The sequence below is a fragment of the Mauremys mutica genome, chromosome 6, assembly GCF_020497125.1.
Source record: "Mauremys mutica isolate MM-2020 ecotype Southern chromosome 6, ASM2049712v1, whole genome shotgun sequence".
In the NCBI taxonomy this organism is placed as follows: domain Eukaryota; kingdom Metazoa; phylum Chordata; order Testudines; family Geoemydidae; genus Mauremys; species Mauremys mutica.
In genome coordinates, this window is record NC_059077.1 from 88,787,182 (window position 1) to 88,813,897 (window position 26,716).

At 41.8% G+C, this 26,716-nt stretch overlaps 1 protein-coding gene across 12 annotated transcripts in view; it reads left to right on the top strand.

Moving 5' to 3' along the window:
• Positions 1 to 26,716, top strand: part of RFX3 (regulatory factor X3) — a 238,959-nt gene that overhangs the window by 57,309 nt on the left and 154,934 nt on the right. The window contains exons 1-2 of one of the 12 annotated variants that reach the window (XM_045021038.1): positions 5,494 to 5,560; positions 9,397 to 9,487. The exons of 8 other annotated variants lie outside the window; for them this stretch is intronic. The gene's annotated coding sequence lies outside the window, so the exon portion shown is untranslated. Of the gene's footprint in view, positions 1 to 5,481; positions 5,635 to 9,396; positions 9,488 to 26,716 lie in introns of those variants that run through there. 3 more of the 12 variants (XM_045021035.1, XM_045021036.1, XM_045021037.1) reach the window with 3 other exon arrangements.

Genomic DNA, 26,716 nt, shown 5'->3' on the forward strand with positions numbered 1-26,716 from the left:
AGTTAGGGGACAAGCAGTGGGGGGGGTTGGATGGGTCGGAGGTTCTGAGGGGGGCAGTCAGGAGGTGGGAGGGGGTGGAGGCCAGGCTGTTTGGGGAGGCACAACCTTCCCTACCTCGCCCTCCATACAGGTTTGCAACCCCAATGTGGCCCTCGAAAAAGTTTGCCCACCCTGATATAGACCATCCCTGAGAGATGTTCGTCTAACCTGTTCTTAACCTCCAATGAGAGAGATTCCACAACTTCCCTAGATTATTTGTTCCAGTGCTTAACTACCTTTACAGTTGGGAAGTTTTTTCTAATGTTTTCCCTTGCTGCAGTTTAAGCTCATTACTTTTTGTCCTGTTCTCAGTGGAGAAGAACAATTTATCACCCTCCTCTTTATAACAACCTTTTCCATATTTGAAGACTGTTTTCATGTCCCCCCTCATTCTTCTCTTTGCCATACTAAACAAACCCAGTTTTTTCAATCTTTCCTCATAGATCATGTTTTCTAGATCTTTAATCATTTTTTAATTTGTCCTATTGAATTTTATCCTATTTATTTCAGTCCATTTCTCCAGTTTGTCAAGATAATTTTGAATTCTAGTCCTGCCCTCCAAAGCACATGCAACCCTTCCCAGCTCGGTATCATCCTCAAACTTTAGAAGTGTACTCTGTGCCATTATCCATTATTCACCACAATTCATCAGGACTGCAAAGAGAATGAAAGGCTGTCCAGTGTCCTCCCAAAGGATCTACTCTTGGATATCCAGTTGTATTTGATTATACATACATACATACATACATAAATGATTGGCTAACATAGTGTCCCCAAGTAGAGTGGTGGCCTATTGAACCAGATCTCAAGAAGCTTCTGGCTCATGAGTTCAACTTAAACATTTATAAGGCAGCAACCTGGTCATTGTTTCATATGGTTGCCTCTCACTATTGGGCAGAATAGCAAAGATATCTCATGATAAGATCTGTTGTATATCATCTTGGTGCACCTTTTGTAGTGCTTAGCCAAATAGAAGTTTTTGTCTTATTCACTTTTGGATGAAAAGTCCCCCAATCTTCTCTTGGTATCTCTCATCAAAGACACTTATTAATTTTTGAAGGAGCAAAAAGGTTCAGAGCTTTATTCGGTTTTGGAATAGTTTTCCTCTTTCTGCCCTTTGTTGAAGGATATTTGCTACTTTTTTTTTCTCCCCATCAGTTCAAAGTCTCTGGAGCAACAGGTACTCATGAGGATAGAAAGGTAAAGTAAGTTTCCATTACCTTTAATTTTATCTTCTCCAAAGTGTAGTCTATCAGAACCTACTTTGTGCATTTTATTCTCTGTTGTATTTCATTGATTGGACATGCATAGGGATATCCATCCTAGTATAAACCTTCTATCTGCAGAGTGAGAGAGAGAAAAAAAATGGAAGGACTCTTAGTTTTAAATAAAAAGCTTTCTGCCTTGGTAATGTTTGAGTAATGATTTTTCTAAAATAGACCTTAGTTCTTTGTATTTCCTCAGCTATGGTAAAATGCCTAGTGTCTGAATGTGACTGTATTTCCTTATGCAGGCTAGCAGGGGAATTTAAGAGATATCGTCAAATTAAAAGTCACACTTCTATCGATTTATTTTTAGTTCAAGATTTCTCAATCACGAGAGGAACCTCATATACTACCTCTTATGCTTGAGGAATAAAGGCAGAAGACCAATACAAGACTGACAACAATGGGTACACACTTCAGAGAAAGTGAAGTTATGGATAAGGAAAAATAATTTCACCTTTTTTTCTCTAATCTCTTTCAGTTATATAATCTTAAATGCTTCTTGTACTGATAGATTAAAAAAATCACAAAAATGCAGTATTTTAAGTTGGTGTTCCTTTTTAACTATTTTGTTTGCTTAGTGTCCTTAATGATTACTAAAACTGTACTTACTGATTACATAAACTGAAGAAATCTTCAATTGAAGTAAGCTAGCAAATGAAATTCAAATAATCTTACAAAAAACATAACCCATTATAGATCCAGTAGTCAATCAGGTACTATACATGCTTCAAATTTTCAACTATATTAAGAAAAATAATAGTTTAAAAGTGGTCAACATAGTTCATGTTACAATTTAAAAATAACATTTTACAGATGTGTTAAAGTTCTACAAATGTAAGTTTTAACACAATTCTGTTGTACACAGTTTAGTTGTACTATGAATAGGTCTTGCAGAAAAATTGTATTAGTCTCCCATAATGCACATCATTATTCTAATAAAATAAGCACTTGCAACATGGTTCAAAGCAGGAAGTAAATGCTGTTTGCACAGTCAAATAAATACAAAAGTATATATATAGCTGAATGTGTGATACCACAAGTATGTTCACCTATGATATTTGAACTGCAGTCATGTAGGGCTTGTCTTCACTGCAACAGTTAGCATGAGTTAGTACACTCCAGTTACTGCACCGGAGTTAGCTTAGCTCAAGTGAGAGCGACCACACAGCAAAACAACACCGGAATTGCATAGTGATTTGATTAGCAACACAGTGTGATTGGATTAGCTTGTGATGTACAGCAGCCCAGGCTAGCTGCTTTAGTACAAACCTGCCTGGATCCCTGGGTACATATTCAGGTGGCCACCACCTGCACTATCGTGCTAGATCAAGCAGAGCTAATGCGTGTCTGTTTATCCGCTTCGGGAAGCATGCTTACAGCTACAGTGTAGATGTATTCTTAGCCCTGGTCTACACTGCGGGGGGAATCGATCTAAGTTATTCACGAAGCTGAAGTCGACGGACTTAGATTGACTTACCGTGGTGTCTTCACCCTGGTGAGTCAACAGCTGTTGCTCCCCCATCATCTCTGCTTGCGCCTCTCATGGTGCTGGAGTACAGGAGTCGACAGGAGAGGGCTCCGGGGTCGATTTATCACATCTAGACTAGACGCGATAAATCGATCCCTGCTGGATTGATCGCTGCTTGCTGATCTGGCAGGTAGTGTAGACATACTTTTTGTTTATACTTTATTTTACTACTCTGTGAAGACAGAGAAAAAAAGACTTCCAGTAATGAGTGCACTTCAGTGCAAGCAGGACAATGGATACCTTATTGTGTCCCATGATTCCCTGAATTAAAAAGCATATCCAGACTTGTTTCTGAAGGGTCGTGAGGGTTTTCTATCGCAGTTGTAAAAATTGGGTAACTTAAAATGATTGTGCACAGCAAACATCATTATGTGCTGATGCTCAGTTTTCAAGATCTACGGTCGCCTTTTCATTGCTTTCAGTTTCTCAGATCACAACAGGGGCCATAATAAGGGCAGTCTGACCTAGTGGTTGATGCCAGGAGTAGAGTTGGGGTTGTGATCATGCCAATGGTCAAAGCCAAAGTGAGCCACTGAGGTCAGGGCAAGGAATCAGGAACCAAGAAAAAGGTGTGGTGAGAGGAACAGGGATGAAGCATGGTAGTAGGAACAAGAAACATGAAATAGCAAGAGCAAGGAGCCGGAACTAGTTGAGGAAGCAGGGACTTTATCTCCGAGGTCTAGGCAGTAGCAGGCCTAGTGACTAGATGCTCAGACAGGGTGTGGGGACAGGAACAGGAAGCTTTATATCCAGTGGTGCCCAATCAGCATATGCTGTCAGTCATCTGACACAGCTGAATCAGCAGGTGTTGGGTATTAGTAGCAGTTCCCTTGTCAGTGTGTGAAGGTGCTGAGTATAAGATTCCTGCATGGCAGCCTCAGGGGCCTGGGTTTGAGACTGGTGGTTCCTGACAGATCAGTTCTCTACTTACTATTTTTTTTTTTTAAAGATTCTTGCATAAACATTTGGTTATTTTAATTGAAACCTCTTCTGGATGTTGGTTATACTCCCATACTTACAAAATTTAACAAGAAAAGAAGCTTTACTGCGGTCTGTGGTTTCTCAGACACTTGTGGTTTAAAATGTTCTTTGTGGGGGATGTTGTTTCCTTTTGCAATCTTCACCTCTTATCTGGATGGATTATACTAACAATTGAATATCTTCCATCAAAAGCGATATCAAAGTTTGAGAGAGGAAATAACCAACAGAATTACTAGCAAGCATCCTCCATAATACCTCTATAGAATGGATAACATAGTTATCTCTGTCTTGTATACACTGTGGGACTATATAACCATGTATGGGCTGTTATAATTTCTAAATGTCGTCCAAAGACAATGTCGTCCAAACTGTTGGGACTCAATATGTTCCAGAATGACGCTGAAAAGCCAATGATTGGGAGGTCCAAAAATCTTTGATATCTAATCTGTATCTATTTTAGATACTTACTACATCACTGTAGTACCTGAACACCTCACAATCTTTAATGTGTTTATCTTCACAATCCCCTTGTGAGGTAGGGAAGTGCTATCATCTGCACTTTACAGAAACCTGAGGCTTAGAGATGCTAAGTGATTTTTACTCCTGGCCACATATGACATCTGTGATGGAGCAGAGAATTGAACCTGGCTGCGTCTCCCCATTCTAAACTAGAGCCCTAACCACTGGACCATCCTTTCTCTCTAAATTAAGGGTCTGGCCTGTCTCTCACTATTCAGCTGTGACCTAAGAGAATCCAGTCAAATGATATCTTCAAGGATGCATAATTACCAATGAGTAATTTAATTGCTGCTTTATAGTCATCTCTTGAAATTGATAACATTAAGTGAACTATTTTCTTGCTCTTGCAAATTACTCTACTTTGATATTTTCCACGGTAGTTGTCCATCATGAAATTATAGTCATTAGACATGAAAAAGCCACTGTGTCCATCCTACTGGAATTTTACGATTAGCTTTTATAATAGATGATGTATAATATGATATCTAAATCTCTCTCATAAAAAGTGATGGAAAAACACAGGTGTATTGATAGGTCAATGAGATTTTAAATGAACTGGTTAAAGTCGTGTCAGCGTGAACAGTCTGAATCTTTACAAGTCCAATAAATATCTCCCTCAGTAATGTTCATTTTGTGCCTGGGTGGGTGGCTGTGGTTCTTGGGATCTTGTTGCGTGGCATTTTTGTAACTTGTGTTTTGTTCCCCTCTAACCTCCCTGAAGAATATGTAGAGGTCTAGATCTATGTTTTTAAACTCTAATCCCCAAAGATACTGTTGGAGTTGACTGATAAGTTAAAATTTTGTTGGCAGTTTGGTTAATAATCAAGAAGTTTCCCAGGACAAAGGGACAAATGCAGAAGGACATGCTCTCTAGCCAGCTGTCTCTGTATTCAGGAAACTATTTTTGCTGTTCTTACCTGGTTTGAATTAGTGAGGTCTCATTCAAAACACTTTTTTTTAAATTTTCTTCTTTTTTTTGGTTGATGTGCCCCTATCAAAAAGCATTTTATTAATGATTTATTTGTAATAATAAAAAACCCTAATATTTCTGTGGCATGTTAACCAAGGGAATTGTAATGTGTAAATCCTAATGTGAGCTATGCTGTATGATTGACTAAGTAATATCTGATGTCACAATTGCATCACCCAACAATGAGCTAAGCACCAGGACAAAATCAGGATTCTAATCCAAATGAGGCATTTGTTGAATGGCCTGAAGTTCTGTGTAAGTAATGCTCTCTCTATCAATAGGTATAAGAAACTGGCCAAGGAATGAGACTTGCAACTAATTTCATATAGGTATGCGCACAAAACTGTAACCTGCTAGATACGAATAGTACTCCTAACAGAAGATACAGTAGATCATCAGTTGGCGCTAAGGAAAGGGGTGTTTGATGTAGCATCTTTTCCTTAGAGTCCTGTGTTAAAAGGGGCACACTTTTGATGAGTGGAGCATTTCACTATTAGTATGTTACACCTGTTCTCGGGATCTGCACTTGCTACCTGTGGGTTCCTAAGAATTTGAAGTCTGGTCTTTGACACTTTAAGCCCTACATGATTAAAGCCTGCTTGTTTGGGAGACTCTCTCCATGTGCTATTGCCAAGTTATAGCACTTAGCTACTACAATGCTTAGCACTTTAGATCTGTGGTTCTCAAACTTTTTTTTTCGTGGACCACTTGAAAATTGCTGAGGGTCTAAGGCAGACCACTTAATGACCTTTCCAAATGATGTTTGTACTGTTAGCTAACTATTATAAAGCGCTTTGCATAAAAGAGCTATATAAAAAAAGAAACCCTTAATAATAATTAACTTCTTTTGTTCTAAAAATAAAAGCACACAACTCATATTTTAATATCACTAGTCTTACCTTTTGATGTGATGGATGTGCCCTCTCTCCCCCACCGTGGCAGCCCTGGAGCTGGGAAGGAGGGCCATCTCTCCTGGGCAGCCGCAACTCTGGAGCTGGGGAAAGTCGTCTCTTTCTCTGGCTGCCGCAGCCCTGTATGTCCAAATTCCCCCCATCTCCTCTTCTCGCCCCACTGCCCCCTCCCACCTGCCCCCTATTCCTCCCCAGGCCACTACCTCACCTTACATGTGGGTCTTCTCCAGGGTCCAGGTACCTAATTAGTGGAGCCATACCTGCATGGGAACCTTAGAGGGAACTATCCGCAGACCACCTGAACGGAGCTTGCGGACCACAGTTTGAGATCCTCTGCTTTAGATAACGTACAAAATAAATTACGATCAGTGGACATGATAGCTCAGGAACTTTCTCAGTTTAAAAGGGAGGGGCAGCTGGCAAGGAGTTGTCCATGTTGGGGCTTGACTCTGAAATTCACTCCCTCACCTCTTTACTCTGAAATAGCCCAAATCTGTTGATGAGGGCATGCTGCATAATCCAATTTTGCTCAGTTTTCTGAGGAGGAGGAAGTTGGAGGAGAGGTTTTTATGTTTTAAAATTATACTTGTTTGTTGTCTGCCTGTTGGTGCTGGTCTGTATTATCTTTTTAGATTGTAACTACATCTGATCAGGGACCATTTCATATTTTGGGTTTGTGCAGTGCTTGGCACAATGGTACCCTGATCCTGATTGTAACATTTAGGCCAGGGGTGGGCAAACTTTTTGGCTCGAGGACCACATTTGGGTGGGGAAATTGCATGCAGGGCCATGAATGTAGGACTGGGGCAGGGGGTTGGGGTGCAGGAGGGGAGTGCAGGGTGTGGGAGGGGGTGAAGTGTGCTGGAAGGGGCTCAGGGCAAGGGATTGGGGCGCAGGAGGGGTGCGGGGTGTACAAGGGGGCTCTGGGCAGGGGTTGGGATGCAGGGTGCAGGAGGGGGCTCAGGGTAGGGGGTTGGGGTGCGGGAGGGTGCGGGATGCGGCAGGGGGATCAGGGCAGGGGGTTGAGATGAAGGAGGGATGTGGCAGGAGGCTCAGGGCAGGGGGTTGGGGTGCAGGAGGAGTGCGGTGGGGGTTGTGGGTGCGGGGTGCAGAAGGGATGCGGGCTCTGGCCCGGCGCTGCTTACCAGGAGCAGTTCTGGGATGGCAGTGGGACGCAGGAGGGCTAAGACAGGCTCCCTGCCTGCCTGCCCTGACTCCCCGTCACACCACGCTGCTCCCAGAAGCAGCCAGCACCATGTCCCTGGGGGAGAGGGGGCAGAGGACTCCACGCGCTGCCCTCGTCTGCGGGTACCTCCTCCGAAGCTCCCATTGGCCGCGGTTCCCTGTTCCTGGCCAATGGGAGCTGTGGGGTGGGGGCGGTGCCAGCAGGCGAGGGTGCCCATGGAGCCCTCTGCCCCCCCTTCCCCTAGGGGGGCTGCGGAGATGTGATGCCAGCCGCTTTCAGGAGCGGCACGGAGCCTGCGGTGTCACAGGGATGGCAATCCGTGGGCCAAATCCAAAGCCTGACGGGCCGGATGTGGCCCGTGGGCTGTAGTTTGCCCACCCCTGATTTAGGCACTAGTGAAATACAAATAATAAATGGTAAAAAAAACTTTGTTCATGTGGCATTAAGGTTGCCTGGTGATAATTTGTTCCATTCCAGGACATTGAGTTCAGGAAAACTCAGTCTTCTGAAAACCAGAAAATACGGAGTTGAGGTAAACACCCATGCAGCCTTAGCTCTGCCCCCAGGAGCTGGCAATATTCACTAGGAATTATCTACCTGCACTTCAGCTGCATTGACTGTGTTAGTTGTATCTGTATTCAATGGTGGCGAAATATTTTGGAGCAGCTTGGAAGAGCTGTGATTGTGATATAAAAAGATCTGGGGATTAGTTTGAGGAGCACCATAGAACTTTGATTGTGATATGAGGAGATCTGGACCTGAGTCCCTTCTCATGTGCTATCAAAAGAAGGAGATGGATGTGTATTTTGAGGTTCTACTCTGCATCATTTCAATACAAAATTGTGTAGGTTGTATCAGTAGCATGGCACTAGGTCAGGGGTGGCCAGCCTGTGGCTCCGGAGCCACATACGACTCTTCAGAAGTTAATATGCGGCTCCTTGTATAGGCACCGACTCCGGAGCTGGAGCTACAGGTGCCAACTTTCCAATGTGCTGGGGGGTGCTCACTGCTCAACCTCTGGCTCTGTCACAGGCCCTGCCCCCACTCCACCCCTTTCCACACCGTCCCCTGAGCCTGCCGTGCCTCTCCCCCTCCCCCGAGCCTCCTGCACACCACGAAACAGCTGATTGGGAGGTGCGGGGAGGGAGGGGGAAGTGCTGATCGGCGGGGCTGTCGGTGGGTGGTAGGTGCTGGGAGCAGAGTTGGGGAGTAGATGGGGGGCTGCTGATGTATTACTGTGGCTCTTTGGCAATGTACATTGGTAAATTCAGGCGCCTTCTGCGGCTCAGGTTGGCCACCCCTGCACTAGGGCTTCTTGCCATGGGTATTATCAGTAGTGAGATGAAATATGAAAGCGGTCTCTGGATTAAAAAGTGTGGTATTCTGTCAGAGGAGTAGGCTCAGTGTTTTAGGGCAAGTAGCACCTATGCATCATAATGAAAAGACAGAGTGTATGTGTGTTGTGGGCATCCAAAGAGGGCAGAGTTAATGCTGTGTGGACATTAACTGTAACTCTGGATTTCTTGGTTTTCAAATATTTGAGTTTTGCTGAACTGGATGTTCTGGAAGAGCATGAACTATTACTGGTCATGTTAACTTTGCATTAATAAACTTTTTTGCCATTTAATTTACTAGGTTTTCAAACAGAAGGAAAAATGCTTGTTGGTCATTTAGACAGCTGTAAGGGGAAGATGGGGGGAAGGGATAGCTCAGTGGCTTGAGCATTGGCCTGCTAAACCCAGGGTTGTGTGAGTTCAATCCTTGAGGGGGCCATTTGGGGCAAAAATATTTCTGGGGATTGGTCCTGCTTTGAGCAGGGGGTTGGACTAGATGACCTCCTGAGGTCCCTTCTAACCCTGATATTCTATGATTCTATGAATTCTCATCCAAATTTGTATCTGATATGCTACTGTGGCTAGGTAATAATCAGATGAGCTAACTTTTATATAGCTTTTTCAGCAGTAGAACTTTACACCATTATCTGCATTTTACAGATGGGAAACTGAGGCGTAGAGAGCTGAAGTTACTTGCCCCATCGTCACCCAGCAGGCCAGTGGCAGAGCTAAGAATAGTTCCAAGCCAAAGGTGTTTCCACTTCCAAGCCACACAATTACTATATGTTTTCTCTGTGCTCCTCCCCCTTCCTGTACATTTTGTTATACTGGAATGGGGATAATGGCCATGCTTTGCAATGTATAGTTGCTTAACAGGGTGGGAGAAATCTCATCCATGGTCTATGTCCAAAAACCTTGACAGTTTTATTACATGGTTGTTGCAGTAACTATAAGCATGTGAGAGAAGACTGGTGTGTCTCTCTCCTTCTCCGTTCCCTACAATATGTAGCCTGCCCTCCAAAATGTCCAGCTCCCCTACTCCTTCCTGCCCCATAAAGCCATGAATTAGGGCTATAGAAGCCATTAACCTGTAAGATATTGCTCCTTGCTGTCTCCTGCAGCTGCCCTATCTTGCTGCTGCATTAAGCATAGCCCGAGCTGCACACTGAGCTGGCCCCTCACTCCAGATGTGATTCTTGCCCCTGCTTCAGCCAGGCATGCCCAGGTCCAGTCCACCCCTCCTCCAGTCCAGGCTCTTCCCCTGCACACTCTGGTGAGCCCCGTTATCTCACACCAGGGTGACGTGTATCTTAACTACTTACTCTCTGGATTTCAGATGTTTAAATTTCTGTTACCTTCATTAGCCCCATGCCAGATTCCAGCTTGGAGGGAGATGGGCTAGGACACCCAAAGAGGGTGTTCCCCAGATCCTAGAAAAGACAGCATGCAGGGAGAGGGGCTCAGACCCCTGCAGAGGGGGAGGACTCCCCCAGATCCTCGTATGCACACACGGAAGAGGAGATTTCAGTGACAGCCCATGTCACTCATAAACCCACAACAGTTTCTGCTACCGCTCTAATTCTTTAACCCCTCCTGTCTTCTCCTCTTCTAGTTCCTCCCCTCTCTGCCTTACCTGACCTCACACAACCCGTCTTCCCTTCCTTACCACCCATTCACATAATTTAGCCCCTTCTGGATCCCTCACCGGAGACCCAAGCCCCTCTGCCTTTTGCCACTTACTTTTGTACTCCAATCACCCCTTCTCTCCTAGTGAGCATTTGCATGTGTAATTAATTTTCTTAACAAAACAAAACAACTCCCCCCCCACCCCCAATAAAATCTTGATGGAAGCAGATTTTTGCAGATGTTAACAGTTCATTCTCAGATTTCTGCCCAGGGTTTGTTTCTGAAGTTACTAGAATCTGGGAAGTTAATTAAATGCTCTTATTTCTGGAGTCTCTCTCTTGGGAACCCCTGGCTCAGATGCCTCCACATTTGGCTAATTAACCCTACCCTATGCTGCCATGAGGCTTGGCAAATGACAAGACAATTTGAATAAGCATGTGGATTTTACAGCACTTAGAGTCGTCCTTTAAATATCACTTAAAGGCTTTCCAACCTTAGCTAGAGGAGAGCATTATAATATTGCTCCTGAGGGAAGTCTGTGCCAAAAAATTAAAAATTATGTGCACAATATTTTAAAATTCTGCAAATTGTATTTATCAATAAATAAATGTGGCTCCAGCATGGCAGTGGGGAGCACAAGCCACTGGCTGCATTGAGGTAGGAGAGCACCCAGAAGCCTCCACCTCCCCTGGTACAGAGACTTGGCAATGAGGTGCAAGGGCTGGGCTTGCCCCAGAAACACTCCGGGGCCCTGCCCCTCTGCGCCAGGTGCATTAAGTGAGGGTGGGCAGGCTCAGCCCAGCAGGATCCAAGTGTGGAGGGGCTCAGTGTGAGGGGATCCAGGTGTGGGGTCAGAGGTTTATTTGCGGGGCAATCTGGGTGAGGGCAGCTCAGTGAGAGATCTAGATGCCCAGAAGCTCATTGGGGGGTTCTGGGGCAATGGGACTCCCTAGGTGAAGGTGATTGGGGCTCAGAGGGGGAGGGGGGAACTGGGTGTGGGGGTCTCAGTGGAGGGTCCAGGTGCTGGGGGAGTGGGGCTTGATATGTTGGGGGCTCATTGAAGGATCCAGCTGTAGGGGAGTAGGGGTTGTCAGAGTGAGGGGTCGATGAGCCTGCTTAATGGGGAAGCCCCAGCTGCTACTGAGAGGATGCTCAGTCCCACATTTTCCCTCCCCCTGATGTATTCCATCTCCCCTTCCTCCCCACTGCCTCTTCCCTCCCACCTCGTCACCCTCCCTTCCCCCATTTTCCTCACCCTCCCTTACCCAGTCCCACTGCGAGCACTCACTGTTGCATGGAATAGAAAACAGGAAGGCACCCAGCACAAAGTAGGGGAGCATGACTGGCACTAGGACCCAGGAAACGGCGTTCAGCTGCAGAGTCAGTGGAGCCCAGACACAGCCTCCTTCAGCTGGGCAGCTCTGCACTTGCAGAATGAGCAGGGGCAGTGGCATATAACCCCATGTGCACCCCCATGCCTCACCTCTGTCTGGAGGGGGGCAATCCTCCCTCCCCAAAAGTGCACCCATGATCACCCATCGCCCTACCTCCCCATGTGGCTTCCCTTTGCTTCCCTGCTGTTTTCTGCAGGGAAACACAAGAAATCTGTGGGGGAGGAGGCATTTTCTGTGGGCGCGCAGTCACGCAGAATCCCCCCAGGAGTATAATAATGTCTGAAATGAGAGCGAGAACGGAGGGGAGGGTTTCCATACATCCATCAGCAGCATAGCATTCAGAGAAGTGTTAAATGACCCATTCATCTCAATGAGATGGTCTCAGCTGAAAGAGTTTGGACTTAAATACTGCCTGAAACAATAGCTCTGAGACATGTGAACTGCTCCATTAACGTCAGTGGGTGTTCCCTTCTCACCTCCCCAGTGTTGGAGAGTTTTTGATATATGTCAAGCATACACATTCTCAGCTCCTCACCCCTTCTCAGTGTGCTCTTGCCTTGGTCCATGCTCTGAACTTGCCTGATCTAAGGCCCTCACTCAGGGCTTGTCTACAGTGGCACTTTACAGCGCTGCAATGTTCTTGCTCAGGGGTGTGAAAAAACACCCCCGGAGTGCTGCAAGTTTCAGTGCCGTAAAGTGGCAGTGTAGACAGTGCACCAGCACTGGGAGCCGCGCTGCCAGCACAGGGAGCTACTCCCCTCATGGAGGTGTTTTTTTCCCTCAGCGCTGGTGCCGCGACTACACAACCGTGTTAAAGTGCTGCTGCGGAGCGCTTTAATGTTGCTAGTGAAGACATACCATCAGAGGGACAAGGCTTCCCCAATCCTGTCCCACATGGTGGGGGAAGACTGGAGGGAGAGGGGCTCAGACATTCCCAGAAAGTTAAGACCCCCAGAACTTGGCATACATGAGGGAGGCAGGGTGGGCAGGGTCCTATAGATTCTGGTGGGCACATTGGGAGGCTCAGATGCTCCCAGAAGGCCAGTGATCTCCCCTCCCCAGATCACATGAAGCAATTAGGGAGTGGGGCTCAGACCACCCCCAGAAAGGTAAGGGTCCTCCAGAAAATACAGGATAAAGATGCTTTCTGTCTTTTAGACTTTTACATAAGCAACACATTTTAGAAGTGAACAGTGCACTTACCCAGTCAGAAATTTAGTGTATCTGACAACTTTCTGTGCGTGAAGAAATAGTAAAGAAAGAGACTCACCTGTAACTATGACAGACTCAGGTGTGAGTTTTTATGTTTTATTTTTGCTGTCTCTTCTCTGCCACCTTGTGGGCTAATTTATTTTCATTCCAGAATGGCATCTTGCTGCTTTTACTGAAGATGACTTTTTCTTTGTATTCTCATTGTCCTCTGTCCTGATTTGGTATATTCTGCTGCTGTTTTATGCTCATTTTTATTTTCAAATTTGGAGTATAATTAAATTATTGCTAGCATTTTATATGCTATGGTAACATTAACAGAAAGCTGATCATTCAAACTTATGTAGGCATTTCTGTAATAGGCTCTAACTTACTGAATCGGTCATGCTGATAGCTATAAAAATTACAAGAATGTCTGTTGATGATTGGATCTTTGCTTCTTACTGATCTGCATGTGATGATTTGAAACAATCTTAATTACACGTGAACTTTTTGTAAGCACATATTTCTTTACTCTCCCATTGCGTACTCTCTTGGGTCCTCCCTATAAAAAGAATCAATAGCAGTCTTTAATTAAGGTTTACAAGTTTCATCAGTTTGTTTGTCAAGTTAATTTAAGAATTAAGTTCAAAATGTGATCAAAGAAAATATACTGCAGACATTAAAGCTTGGAGTAAGAAATCAAAGCTTTTGCTCACCCATTCAACCCTCCCTTCCAGAAATCAAATGTATCAGTATATAATACCTCTCCTGACTCCCATGTAAAGTAATCGGTCCAACAGGAGTTGAATCTGTTCTGTTGAAACATATAATCAGGGAAAAGTGTTTTGATGGGAGTCAAAATGTGCTCAAATTTCTTCAGAACATTCTATCCCAGTCTACTGCTTGGGTCAGTATATATCCTCAGATGGTTCAAAGATCAAGATAATGATTTGCATAAATATCAAAGTTCATCCTCAATTTTTATGTTCTATTTATGCCCATAATCCTGTGTTTCATTATCCATCACCAACTGGTGTACCTGCTACTCGGGCCATTGATACAGACTTATATAATGCCAGTTTTAAAAATTCCTGCTGCTAATTTTGGGATTTTCATTTTATCTGTTATAGTTTAAGATTTTAATTGCCTCTCTGTGCATTTTTGGAATTCCAGTACAAAAATATTTAGATTTTTTGATACACATGAGATGAAAATGGCTTTGAAGTTTGATACATTAATGTGCATCACATTATAGAAAGACAACACCAATGCACTGAACCAGGTCCGAAATCCACTATAAGGCTTTCTCACTTCAGCTAACTTTTGGCAAAGTCTGCTTAATGTGCATTGACAAAATGAGAAGTATCATTTTAAATTAGCCAAATGAATGAACATTCATATTCACATCCAAAGTAATTGACAAATTGATAAATTGTCCTGAGCTAAGAATTGCATCTTTGCCCCCCACAGCCTTTGTTGGCTTAATGAAGGGGAGAGGGAGTTGAAGAGGGAAGATATCTGTGAGGGAAGTGGACTGTTTAAGGGGAGCTATTGGAAGTGGAGAGAAGAAAGCAGACATCAGGAAGGAATAAGGGAGTGGGTGCAGACTCTGAGTATGCTGCACTGTACAACTGCACATACACTGGAACTGGGATCTGGGGAGCAGGAAGGAAACTGGGAAACAGGGAGAGTTAAAGGGTAAGGTGAATCTCTGCCCCCTCTAGTAAAATTATTTCTCATTTCCAGAGAAATGGTTAGAGTCAGAGAAGCACAACAGCATCAGCTTTCTTGAGCTAAGAGTGGATATGTTGGCTTGATAGTTTTCAAGAAATCTATATATGAAGGCACACAAATTTTACATCAGTAGTCTACATACATAAATAAGAAAAACAAGAAGCTCCTTCACTGGATGTTTTCAGAAGGAGGCTGGATAGCCATCTGTCTTGGATAGTTTAGATACAACAAATCCTTCATCTTGGTAGAAGGTTAGACTAAATGACCTTGGCAGTCCCTTCTAACCCATGGTTCTAAGAAGTTTCAGCCTTCCAAAAGGCAATAATAGAGACTCAAATAGGCAGTCTGCTGCAACAGTTGATACAGGCAGAAAGTCGTCTATCCATCAGATCTATGTACATAAGGGGTATCCACAGTTAAATAATAATAATAATTTTAAAAAAGGATTGGCCATAGCAGCAACACAGAACAGGAAATATTAAGGAATGATTACTCTGAGTGTCAACAATTTTCAGTTTCTAAAGCAGATGTGGATGGAACACCAAAATAAAGCTTTGTTTTTTAAGGGGCAAGGAACCCAAAGTCAAGGGAGAGAATAATCTGTAGGAAGCATGGTCAAAAGATATTTTATGTCTATTTCTACTAATACTATTTGTATGCAGCAGAAGCATATATAATAACCAATCAAATATGACCTTGATTTTTCTAATCCTACTATAGCAATAGAAAGTTTTCATCATGAGTGATCTCTCTATCAAGCACAGTAGGTCTCAGTCAGGGCACCTGGCACAGATGCATTGAAGGAGCTTTCCCCTTATTAGATTTGTTTTGTTTTAGAAAGAAAATTCATATTTAAAGCTAAAATTTTATCTTTAATTTTTATTGAAAATATATGACGCAATAACCTGAACTCTAAATGTGAGCCTTAAAGGTGAGCTGCAAGTACAAACTGTTGTTACGTCCTGAAATAAGCTGAATGTCCTCATTGAACAACCAATAAAAATACATTCAGCCTAGAAGTTTACCCCTTCTGTGAAATTTTCTGGCTGTTTGTTGTTGGGTAATGGATGAATAGTATAAGTGCAGTTACAGAGTTTTTGCATATTCTGGTTTGGGTTTAACAAGCAAGGTGATGTTGTTGGATTTCATGGAGCGGGGAAAATGTTTTAAAGAGGGTACAGTAAAAGTTATTTCTTTGCTCAATGTCTCTGCAGTTTAGTAAGAGAAAGTATTCAGCGTACATGTCAGAGCTTAAGCAGACTTTCATTTTATCATTGCAGTTTGAATTTTCAGTTTTACTTTTCCCAATGCACATCACAACCTTTGCTTTATTTAATAATTGAACAGAGGTGCTTCTTCTAATCATCCATAAAGTATATTTTTGCAACCAACAGTTTTATGATTTTAGATTATTTTTTAAACATTACTTTGCATTGAGAGGCTTTACATCTGTCTATATTTTGGTTATCCTAATTACAGAATTAATATTATAAGTGTATTTTGGACATCAGTGTCTTTGAAATATTACAATGAATTGTTTTTTTAAAAGGATACAAATCTATAGTTTTTATGTCTCAAGTATTTCTGCTTCACTGTTCTACAGGATGATTAATATTTTATAATGAAATTCTGTTTTCCAAGAAGAAAAAACAATCAGGGTAAAATATGAAAAATGTTTTAGTTTGTCCAAGGCTAATGTTGACTTAAATAGGTCTAGGTCTTCATGGTTGACAGCTGCAGATAATTAGCTTTTTCTTCCTTAACAAAGAAAGCAAATGGAGCCGCAAGACATTCATTGCCTTTTCTGTCATCATCATAATAATGTATGTATTTAACTTCTGCATTTCTTTAAATTGATTTAGTGCTAAGCTGCCTATATTACATATAATGGGAGTGACAAGTGAAAGCTGCAAAGTATATTTGTGCTGCAAGAGGGAGAATGATTGACAGCTAGGTTCTTCTTTATAAGAAACAGCAATGTTTCAGTGCTTTATTTTTTTAAAATCCTAAATATATCATTCTTAACACTGTGGAGTTTAGAAATAAATTTTGAAAAAGGGTTGCCATTTGCACTTCTCTTAGTGCGGAAACAACAAAGGTAAAATATTCTAAAAGATCTTCTTCAGTTGTGTAAGATGTTCTAGCTCTATGCCAGCTCTGCAAATTACAGAGAAAAGAATATGGATTTTGGATTGCTAAAATAACTTTTTTTTTCCTCATTCCTAATTGATTGAAAATCTGTCTGCTTGAAAGAAAGCAAGTAATAATGACAAAACCAATGCAAATACATACACATGAAAAGCATAGGGACATCATAGTTTGATTTATGTTAAAAGCATACTGTTTTGATACGAAGCGTGCAAGACCTTTGGTTTCTTTTCTGAGAAAGAGATATGGGGTCCATTTGTGTATTTTATAAGTCACCAGTATAAAACGTATGCTTGCTTTTAGTTTTACTTACTTTACTTGGAGAAGAAGGATGGTTGAGTGGTTAAAATGCTAGACTGGGACTTCAGAGATCAGCATTCAATTCCCTGCTCTGCTCCAGACTCCCTGTATATGACCTTGGGCAAGTCTCTGATACCTCAGTTGTGTAAAATGGGGATAATAGCACTTCTTTGAGTGACCTCTATGCATTCTCACTCTTGGGGTGTGCCAGGGGTGCAGCTTGGACAATAAAACGGTTTGTAGCCCATTGGAGCACTCTCTTGCCTCCTTCTGCCTGTCCCTTCACTTTTCTTGAATATTCTGAGTGTGACGTGGTGCTTTGCCTCCCTTAGTTCCCTTCCAACTGCAGTGCCAGACTGACTGGAGTCTCTCCAGATCTGACTCAGATCCACCTCTTCAAGCAACACCATGCCTTTAGCTAGTTTTTAGTCATAGTTAATTAGGATTAGTACAGTATAATTGCTTTGTTTTACTCCAAAATATTTTTATTTAAATTTGTAAAGATCCATTTGGTTCTGCCCCTGGTGCAGTCTCCCAGATCCCATGGTGGATATGAAAGGAAAACAGCTAGACTTTAAGAGATGTGTCTCTTGTCCTGCCATATTTCCTGCCTCTGATGCCCATACTAGGTGTTTGGGGGAAGGAATGCAAGCCAAATTAGGAAAAGAACAAGTTAAACAAATATTTAGATAAGTTTGTGTTCAAGTCAGCAGGCTCTGGTAAAATTCATCCTAAGGAGCATTAAGGAAATAGCTGAAGCAATCTTGAAACCATTAGCAGTTATCTTCAAGGACTCACAGATGGACAGGTGAGGTCCCAGAGGACTGAATGAGAGCAAACATAGACCTACCTTTAAAAAGGGGAACACAGAGGATCCAGGGAATTCTAGACCAGACAACCTAACTTTGGTACCTGGAAAGATGTTGAAACAAATAGTTAAACATTCATAGATCAGCCTATAACACCAGGATATAGAGATCACTTCCCTATGGTGATGCAAGATATGTTTTCAGAAGAAGATCCTATGGGAGAAGTAGAATTCCAGGACATTGACTTAGAACCTGGTTACCAAATGACAACATAGGAGTTGCTGCACAATCTTCTCTTTCTGAAGTTGCCATTCATGAGCTTGCCTCTATAACATCTTTTACTTTTGGAGATACTAGCTAGAAGGAGACCTCTCATCCTGTTTTGATATTCTGAGCATCCCTAATTCCAAGATCACAAAACTAGTATTGGAAGGGCTCTTACCAAAAGGATCTAGTTGAATCATGTGTCTAAGAAGGCTAATCGTGTTTACCAGCTGTACTACAAGAGTTTCTTTCTATTTCACACAAATCCTACTTCCAACTCTGTGGTGGCAGCTGCAGCTGTCCAATGGGTAAAAGGAGGCAAGATGTATTATACCCAATCTGACAGGAAAGGCAAGAAGCTGGATACTTTGGGCAGGAAGATCTTCTCATCCAGTGTAGGCATCAGAGTGTCAAATCAAGCTGTGATATGTAAGTATCAGCTCCATCTCTGGGAGAAGATGGCTATCTTTAAGGACCTGCCTGAATATCAGTCATCGGGATATTTGTCGGTGCCAGTTTCTGAATCTTGGAACAAAGATGTCATGGCTCTAAAGGCACTGGGGATGGAAAAGACTGTTAGCCTGTCAAGGAACTTAAAGCCATGTAGGTTCCAGCTATATTGGTTTTGAAGAAGAAGAGGTTGAGGGAGAAGATTGCCACTGTTAGCAGTGCCAGATGCCAGTCATCAGACTTACCAGATCTGTCTGATACTGATGTACCCTCTGTGGTTCTAACTTTGAGATTCAAGTCAGTTCCGGGTTCCACTTCAAAACCCAGTGTTGCGTGGTTGAGTATTTCCTCAAATCTGGTATTTTCCAGGCCTGTGATGCTAGATCTGTCCCCTGCTCCAATTCTGACACCATCACTGGATCCAAAGAGAGCATTAATAGTAGTGGCTGATATCCATCTTCCTTCTCTCTGAGCGGTCCTCAGATCTGACAGACAGAAACTTGGTGATGAAGAGACAATCTTCTTCAGTTCTGTGATCTGTTTTAAGGGAGATGGGTTGTTCAGTACTAAAAACTGATGACATCCTCAAAGATGAAAGATACTAAATCGACATCTAGATACCATGTGAACAAGTAGGGAAGAGGTTATTCCTTACACCTGTTTAGGGTCTAGTGCATCCATTATAACTAGGATCCTACCAAGTTCATGGTCCATTTGGGTCAATTTCACAGTCACAGGATTTTTTAAATGGTCAATTTCATGGTTTCAGATGTTTACATCTAAAATTTCATGGTATTGTGACCATGGGGGTCCTGACCCAAAAGAAGGTCATGGGGTGTGGGGTCACAAGGCTATTGTAGAGGGCTGTGGGATTGCCACCCTTACTTCTATGCTGCTGCTGTCTGGATCACTGCATTCAGAGCTGGACAGCCAGAGAACAGCGGTTGCTGCCAGGGCGCCCAACTAAAGCCAGTGCCACTGCCAGCAGCAGCGCAGAAGTGAGGGTCGCAGCATATGGGTGGCATGGTTTCCATATGTCCAGATGTTCCCAGCAGCCTCCGACCCCCCTCCCCCACAGTTGGGGGCTGACAGCTGGAGCTGTGGCCTCTCTGCCCAGTTCGGGGGCTGACAGCCACCCTCGCTTCTGTGCTGCCTTCAGAACTGGGCTCTCAGCCAGCAGCCATGGACCTTCCTGCAGCCAGGAGATGTTCCTGGAGGTGAGTCTAACCGGGCTCCGGGAGCGGCCCCTGCAAGGGAAGAGGAAGTCCCATCCTTCCCCAGCCTGGGCTGGGAGTAGCTGCTGGAGCATGTTAGGAGCCCGAAGTTGGGGCATCCCCAGCCCTGTCCCACTCCTACAAGAGCCAGATTTCATGGGGGAGATCAGATTTCATGGTCTGTGACATGTTTTTCACAGACGTGAATTTGCTAGGGTCCTAATCATAACATTTATTTTATAGCACTTCCCCTAACAGCAGAAGACAACACACTGGTGGATCAACTCAGCAGGTCCAAAAGCAGCTACCCACCTAAACTACCTCTGACAGAGAAAGGCTTTGCCTTTAAGAGTCATCTGGATAGTGATCTGTTTGCAGTTACAATGCCAAATGCTTCAGAGCAGGAGCACACAGCCTGTCCATTTCAGATGTGTTCCTACTTGACTGGGGAATTTTTCTATTTTACATCTTTTCTCCATTTACTCTAATCCATAGAGTGATATAGAAGATAAAGCAAGATAGTTCCAGAATAATTCTGATTACTGTTTTGCCCATGCTGGAGCAATGATTTTCGGATCTCCTTCACATCTCTAAAGAAGTATATCATTGTTTCCCTGTGACTACAGATACGTTATCTCAGTAGGACAACTGGATCTTTCACCTAGCCCCTCAGTCTCTACACTTGCCAGCATGAGCTGTAGGTCTCTAGCTGGTCTAAAGAAATGGTACAACATATCCTGTTAAACTCTAGAAAGCAAGCCGTTTGTAAGTTCTGTGACCTCAAGTGGAAAAGATTTTTTTCTTTAGGCGTCAAACAATGTAACACCTTCAGTCAGCATCATTTCAGTCCAGGGGTGGCCCTAGACTAGTTGTTAGCAACTGGTGCCGTAGGCAAACCATGCAATTGGCGCCCCTCACCCCCAAACCCCAAGGGCAGATCTAGGCTGAGGTTTTTGGTAAACTGGGAAACATTTTGCCCCTTTTTTCCTTTTAATGTTTTTTAAGCATCTTTTTTTTTTAAACAGAGGCTTAATTATTTGGTTTGTCCATTCGTCTGTCCGGCCAGTGTTTCTGAGATCAGATAAAATAGAGACACGGAATTTTTTAGAATAGATTTGTACATGACAGCTAGATGATATTTCAATCCGATTTCAAATAAAAATGCATTAAAAATGTTAATTATAATTTTTATTATTACAAATGCAAAATCATCCATGATTTAACTGCCATTACCACCACATCAATATAGAAAGAAATAAGAAAACTCTTCAATGAACTTTAACCTGTATTTACAAAACACTCTGAATAAAAAACACTCTGTGCTCTTAAAACATGACTTTTCTTGCTTTAAGTTTTGAAAATTCAGTCACTAGTTCTTTTAGATCCAATTTTCCAGCTATTTCATGGTCTATTGACATTTTGGCAAGTCCAACAAGTCTCTCTTGCACCATTGTTGAATGCAGATATGTTTTTACCAATTTTAACTTTGAGAGGCTACATTCCCCACTAGCTATGGAAACTGGCAAAGTTAAAAGAATGTGTAGAGCTATAAAAATGTTTGGAAAACTGTAAGTTTATTTTCACAAACAAACTTCAGTACTTCTTCAGGAGTGGAATGTTTCTTAAGTCATCTTGAAAAAGCATGAAGTTCACTACACAAATCTGTAGCATCAATGTCTTTTGAATTTTCACGAGTCAATGCCGACTCCAGTTTTACAAAAAATTCTCTTATCTGTTTTGCTGTTTTCTTTTGCAAGCTGTGGATATCATATAGAAAGCCAAATACTGACTCTAGCTGCTGCATCTGTTGAAATCTTTCGTCAATTGAGTGAATAGCAGTATCAAGGCTGCAAAGTAGAAATCCACGTTGAGCCTTTGTTTTGGGTTCTGAATGGTGTGTGTCTTGTCTTTCATACGAAAACTGCTATTTCTTTTGCTGAATGCTCTGGCTCTGGTTCAAATTCTGTTGGAAAGTCTATTTCTTCAGCAAGTGCGAGAGAATCTACCAGTGTTCTTTCAAACCCTTCATCACTTCTGAATTCCTCCAGAATGTTTTTAGTTTGCTGCAGTTTTTGAATAGCAGAATGTATGTTCAAGTTCTTTTCCTGACGCTGCTTACTAGTGAGGTTAATTTCAAAAAGGATATTGTACCACAAAATGAGCAAAGTCACAAATTGGAACTTGGAAAGGCCATTTGCAAGAGCTTCTGCATCTGAACATGCCGTATTGCCAGACAATCCACTAAAGGTAGTATCATCAGAAATTTCAATTAGAGCATCATAAATGTTTCCAAGTCCATAGCGAAGAGGCTTCAAAGCATCAGTGTGACTCTCCCATCTTGTCTAAGTGGTTTCACAGTTAGAGAATTAACATGGTGAGTCAGAATCTCTCAATGGTGTGTTAAGCCTGAGAAAAATACATAAACATGTTGCACCAGATCAAAGAAACTGCTTACCTCCAAACAGCATCTAGCAGCATCATTGACAACCAAATTCAGAGAATGAGCACTGCAAAGAACAAAAAGGGTCCTAGGATTGATTTCCATCATTCTCCTTTGCACACTATTGTCTTTACCCTTCATATTACTCCCATTATCATAGCCTTGGCCACATAAGTTTTCAACAGATAATGACATTGTTTCAAGCTCTTGTAGAATAGTTTGTCATAAATGCTCGAGTCATCTCCAGTGGTACAAAACCCAAAAAAGGTTCCTTTATGAGCACTTCAACATTATCTTCATCTGCAGACTTTTCCATATCCACAAAACAAATGATCATCATCATTTGTTCAACATGACTCACATCTGGTGTACAGTCCAGTATTATTGAAAAGTATTTTGCAGAATGGGCAGCTTCTACAATTTTCTTTTTAATGGCATTTACTAGGATTTGAATCAGTTTATTCTGCATATTTTTTCCTAAGTAATGAACCTGTGTTTCATGATCTGTTATTTTACATAAATGCTCCTTCATGACTGGATCAAACAAAGCTAGGTATTCAACAACTTTTAAAAAGTTTCCATTACCTGGAGTGTATAATTTTTCATTTCTACTGCAGCTGCAGAATGCTAAATTTTGCCCACCGAGAACTCTTACTAAAGCAATCAGACACTCTAATATTTGTTGCCAATATTCTTCTTTTTCCTTAATCACACATAAATTTTCTTCGATAGTTTTTCCGTTTTTCAATCGTAATTCAAGTTCTTCCCAATTTTGAAAACATTCCAAATGTTCTGTACTACTTTCATGTGAAGAGAGAATTGAAGAGATGTTTTTCCAGTCCTTTGAACCATTTTCAGTAAGTGATGTACCAATTGCTTGATTTCTAAACAACTTGCAGCAAAAGCAAAACACAGAGTCCTTCGACACTGAATATTGTAACCAGTTTCGATGAATTTCTTCCCCATTAATGAGTTTCCTCTTGTTATGCTGAGCAGAGAATTTTATTTTATTTCCATCCTTAAGGAAGGGAAATTCATGAACTTGTTTGGGTCCATGTTCCACGAGAATTTGCTGCACACTGTCATCACATCTGGGCCATGAAGCTGGGTCACCATACTGTAACTTGTTTGTAACTTCCTCATCCTTTCTTCCTTCTACTTCATTTACTTCAATTTCTGCATGTCTCTCTGAAGGTGAATACATTTTCTCCATTTCCATATCAGTCTGGTGCTGTGAGCTGCCTTCATCTAGAAGTAAGTTTCCATCATCTTGAGTTTCCAAACTGCTTTTTTTGTGGATGTGAGCTACCCTCCTCCAAGTAAAATTCCTTCATCTGGATGCTGTGAACTGTCTCCATCTTTATTTGGATTAAAGAGAAGATATTTCAGGAAGGATCCCTGCTGTTTTGTTTGGTCCTTTCCCTTCTCAGCCTTTTGTTTACGATACTCAGCTCCTGAGGGTTTTCTTTTTCCTCTTTCTGCCATGGGGTATTTGAATATTGTTATGTACTGTGCTCCCAACTGCAAGCATTATAACATTAAGGATGGCTGACACACCCACCACTTGGTTGGCAATTTAAACCACATTGCAGCCATCCCAACACGTCTTTTCACTGCTTAAAGGTTCAGTGACTAGTAACATACACTCATTTACCTATTAAAACAGTTAGTTACAGCGTTTACACGGAAACAAAATTACCTTTTTCGACGTTATAACCTGACACCGGTTGTTTGGAAAGTAATCCCCTTCCTCATGGTTACCCGCTTAGAGTGTGATGTCATCACTTTCATAGTCTATTAAGCGTTAACGCTGTTACTTTTCTTTTATGGACCTTATTTATTACATGTGAACCAGTTATAACAAAGAAAAGTTCATAATTATACAGCCCAATAATAATGCTAAGGTTTAATAATGCTTAAAGATGCTCACATTATGGATTTATAATGATGAAAGACATTATTCTTTATTCTTTGGCACCAAGAAACACAATTTTCCACAGTGTTCACTCGATTCTTAATCATCTACCTGCAACATATGTTAAAATGGACGTTTGACATGTATCAACTCGCGATATCTCTGCATAAATTTCTGGCTGTGCAACCTTGATGTATATCAGAATTAGGTGTCACTAGCATTGCAGCTCTTGCCGCTGGCTGATATATTTCACTGTGGCTGAGTTGTTGCTTATCAAAATTGCAGAGTGGGTCATCTTGACCCTACATTGCAAATTGAAAAAAAAATCACTAAAATATTATTTATTTTTGCAGTAAAGAAAAGATTTGACATATTAATTCTCAGAAATGTAGAGAAATTAATTATAATTCATATTCCCTCTGTTCCTGCTGGGAATTGAAATAATGACATCTTTGTTATTTTATTTGTATTTGTTTTCATTTTTTTTCTTTTTACTTTTTTTTAATTTGACTTTTTTCCTCGAATTTGATGCCCCATTTAACTTGGCACCCTAGGCGACCGCTTAGTTTGTCTATATGGACGGGCCTCCCCTGTTTCAGTCCAAACTTGATTACTTGCTACATCTGAAACTATTCGGTCTCTCCTTCTCCTTGCTGAAATCTGCTTAGTTGCCAGTTCAGCTTACCATATACCAGTGGACAGCCGATCTATGTTTACCCATGACTCAATTAAACAGTTTATGAAGGTTACAGTGAATGTATATCTGCCAGTCAAAGATCACATACCATTATGGAACCTTAACCTAGTTCTCATTCAACCTATGAGACCCCCTCCTCCCTCTTTGAGCCTATGAATCATTTATTGATGTTTTATGTGTCAGTCAAGACTTACATGTACTATACAAACTATATCTACCAGAAGAGTAAGCGAAATACAAGTCTTGATGGTGTAGCCACTCTTCAGTTTCCCCAAAGGCAAGTGGTCCTCTATCCACATCCTAAATTCCTCCACAAGGTGGTTACTAACTTCCATCTTAATCAGGCAGTTAGTCTACTGATATTTTTCCCCAGACCTCCTGCACCTTCAGGTGAGTGGAAACTCTACACATTAGTTGCTAAAATGACATTAGCTTTTTATTTAAATAGGACTAAAGACTTTAGAAAGTCCTCTAATCTCTTTATAACATTCAAAGAAAATAGTAAGTGTCAGACTGTTTTACCTCATTTTTTGTTCAGATGGGTTGGGTTATGTGTTGAAGAGACCTATAAACTAGACTCTGGCCTCCTTTCCATAAAAATTGGCATGCATTCTACAAGGGCCAAAACAGTTTATCTATGGCATGCCTTAGCCATATTCCCATTATGTATTAAAATCAGCAGGGTTGCAACATGGAGCTCCATCTACACATGTACTAAACATTACTCTTGATTTAGCATCTAGATCTGATGCACAATACTATTGAGGAAGGTGGGATGCTGAATTCTAATAAAATCTTCCTCAATTAACAGTATTGCTTATCAAACTATCCCAGGAGTTGGAATGTATAGAGGCCACTCAAATAAGAAATGTATTGTTACTCACTTGGAATCAGAGTTCTTTGAGATGGATTATATTCATTCATACTCCCTGCCCACCTTACTCTCGTCTTTTGAGTCCTGATTGCTGTGTAGGACCTGAGGAGACAGTGGAAGGAACTAAGGTGTGGCTGCAGTACCATTCCACTTTTCAGAGCCTGGCCTTCAGAATGGTCAGGAACTGTGAGGGGACGAGTGCGAGAGTGCTCTACTGGACAGTGCTATGAAGCATTCCACCAGCACATCCTGAGATTCTGAATGCATAGAGTTAATCTCAAAGAACTTCAATTTCAGGTGAGTAACCTTCATTTCTCTTTGTTGCAGAGGTATTGTGAGTATAAATACATGAAAATTTATGAGGCATGGTCTGCATTGTTTTGGGGAAACGGTAATCACTTTAAAGTGAATGTAAGACTGGAAGTTGATTTTTCACTGTTGACAGAAGCCAGGACCTAATGTGTATACTAACTTCAAAAAAAGGACAATAATTAAAAAAAAATCAAAAGAAGTTTTCAAGTGTCTCACAAAATTTACTTTAGATTTATTTAGTTTTTTTATCCTTTCTTATTTGTTGGTGTAGTTGATGGAGAACTGCAATAAAAGGATCACATAGTATTAGCTGAATCTAATTAAAACTTTTGAAAGGTGATCTGCAAGAAGGAATACAAAAGAAGGGCTATCAATGTGTTATTTACATTAAATATAGCTTATGTTTGTGTTTCAGGTTACACAACTTGCTGACATCTGCTGTGTGTAATTTTTAATCATGCGTTATGGTGGTAACTTCACATCCATCATGGAACTTCACAGGAGCATGGAGCTAACCATGGGTGGGGGGGTTCTATATGTATTGGGCAAGTTCTGGGGGGGGGGGAGACATGATATTTTTTGAATGTCAGTTTTATATTTTTAAATAACTTT